Source organism: Anopheles aquasalis, chromosome 3, assembly GCF_943734665.1.
Source record: "Anopheles aquasalis chromosome 3, idAnoAquaMG_Q_19, whole genome shotgun sequence".
Taxonomy (NCBI): domain Eukaryota; kingdom Metazoa; phylum Arthropoda; class Insecta; order Diptera; family Culicidae; genus Anopheles; species Anopheles aquasalis.
In genome coordinates, this window is record NC_064878.1 from 3,467,501 (window position 1) to 3,470,000 (window position 2,500).

At 49.6% G+C, this 2,500-nt stretch overlaps 1 protein-coding gene across 2 annotated transcripts in view; it reads left to right on the forward strand.

Annotated features, from left to right (window-relative positions):
* Window positions 1-2,500, forward strand: part of LOC126578459 (solute carrier family 26 member 10-like) — a 6,569-nt gene that overhangs the window by 69 nt on the left and 4,000 nt on the right. The window contains exon 1 of one of the 2 annotated variants that reach the window (XM_050241045.1): window positions 1-816. This exon is cut by the window's left edge and continues 69 nt beyond it. The gene's annotated coding sequence lies outside the window, so the exon portion shown is untranslated. The remainder of the gene's footprint in view (window positions 817-2,500) is intronic. The other variant, XM_050241046.1, reaches the window with a different exon arrangement.

Genomic DNA, 2,500 nt, shown 5'->3' on the forward strand with positions numbered 1-2,500 from the left:
TGATTGCACGGGTTGCAAATTCCGCGCAAACATGGGATCGAGATTTGGCTGCTCCTTATCATGACGTCCCTTTATCATTCCCGATTGAATTGTGCAATAATCAATCACTGCCTGACCGATCCCCCTTGAAAGTTATCTCCATTACGCAGCCTCTCTCTCTCTCTCTCTTGCTCTCTCTCTGTTACACGATCACCTTCATATTGAATGAGCGTCCTAACAACGAGATAAGGCCACACAGCATCGTCGTCACCGTCGTTCGATCGCTTCCTTCTCAAGTCCATCGGTGGCTTGGCGCGCGGAGACCATCCACCAGCACCACAAAACGATCGCTCACTCCTTCCCTGGATGCGCACCGAGTCGGTTGAGTGCGCAGAATAGCTGCGGTAACGCGTGTTCTGCTTTGCGGTAAGCACGTGCGTCTAGTCGTCGCCCGACCGGAGTTCGGTTCGTTGACTTTGCGCCGGTAGGGTGGTACGGTTTGTGCGCGTATGTTCTGGTTTCTATTATCAACATGAGCAGTTGGTTTTCTGGTGGATGTGTGCCTCTAAGTTCGCTATAGTGTCTCCGTGTGACGCGATTTCCCCTTGTCTGCGTCTTGAATTGTTGAACCGAAGGTGAACTTGAACGGGGAGGTACTGTGTTCTCGTGGGCCAAAACGTGCGACCAACACAATAACAACTCGTAGTCCACTCAGGACTCAAGGATACACCGGGGCCGAAGGGGGTGTAGATGCCTATGAAACCTCCGCCACGCTGGACGATAGAAAAATTGTCATTTCATGCAGATCGAATCGATCGATCGGATTGGCGGTTGAAGGTGGGTGTTGTTGTGCTTCTTTATGTTTTGCTTCGTTCTACACCGTCGCCAGCTGCTCCCCAAAATCGGGAACTGGTTTTCTGCGCAATAGGCCCAACGGTCCCAAAAACACAATCACAAGCATTCCAGCGCGATCACTGCGGGCTCGCCGTTGACGCGATAGCGGCCGCCGTTTTGCCTCCCTTGCCCACATTCGAAATCATAAATCGAACAACGACATTAAGCCGTGCCTCCAGACCGGTCAACCGTGCAAAACCTAAATCATCATCACTAAGCGAGCCAGTATAATCCGGTGAAGGTTGGTCTATCTTTTGCGTGAGTCCGGGAAATCTGTAGGCGAGGAGAGAGAGAGAGAGTTGTTGAGATGCCAAACCTGAGGGAGGCCACAGCCGCTTGTTAGAACAAGTGCCACTTCTTTGCCAGCTCGCTGGTGGTGATTCAACTGCCATCGCTTCGATAAAGAACCTTCATAAACTGCGATTACTCACAGAAAGATATTTCATGCTGCGTATCGGAGAGACACCACCTGGATCGCCATATTTCTAGTAAACCAGACGAGTGTATCTAAAGCTCTAAACAAAACCAGTAATCATCTGTGTGGTGACCGTTGAAAATAATGAAAACTCATCTCATTGTTAGCGATCGTTAGCTATCGGCAGCAATTCAACATTCGACCGGATTCTTATGATTACAGTTTGTCTCAGCTGAATCAACAAGCGCCCTGCGGTTCAAATGGCCTTAAATTCTTCGGTAATTTATGTGGAACATTTTTTGGGCTAGTGTGAAGGATTTAACTCCATCTCGTTTCCCGCACCTGGAACTCGGGCTGATGGACTATTTGGGAAGGGTTTTCAAATGAGAGCAACCAGAGCACCTGTTTACCACCACTGGTCGTACGGAGAGGCGATCCAGATTGCGTGATGCTTACGTCCCATATCGCTTATCAGGTCTCGCCCAGATCGTCCCACTTTTATGGTGATGGGAGCGCGTGGCAGCAACCGTCGGATTGCTGCTCATCGCTGTCTGGGTAAACACGGTCCCTGGCCGGTAGCTATCCCGGGGATCACGACAGTAGCAGCGTCGCAGCATCCATATCACTTATGGCATGCCGGCGGCGGGCCTGGTCGATGTCGACCTACTGATACAGTGACGATGCAGATAGCGTTAATTGAAACGCCCCGTTCTTCACTCGATTGAATCCGTTGACCGACAACAGCTGTTCGTATCGAGGGGGTATCTTGTGTTGTGTAAGGGTATTAGTATTGTAAGAGTAATTAGTATTGTATGGCTGAGGGTATTAGTAAGGGATTTTAAAGAACGGAAAATAAAAGATAGTCGTGGCCAGGTTGTATCGAACGATCCGGCAGGTAAACCAATACCGTTACATTTGGTTTGCGATAAGTGCTGCTCTAGTGGCCATGAAATAGGATTGTTTCCTGGCCATTTTGCACCACACAGTGCTTGATCTTAAGTCCACCATCTTGGAGATGGTCGGCATGCGATGAATCATCCAGTTTGCCCAGATTAAGCCGAGGTTCAACAGGCAGAGAGAGAGAGAGAGGCCCGGTTCCGAATACCGAGTTCCCTTAGTCGTTTTGAAAAACTTGTTTCGGCACTTTACTGTCGAAAGCTGATCGAAACATTCTGGTTTCCACCCTGGCCCATCGACCGTTGTGTGCCTTAA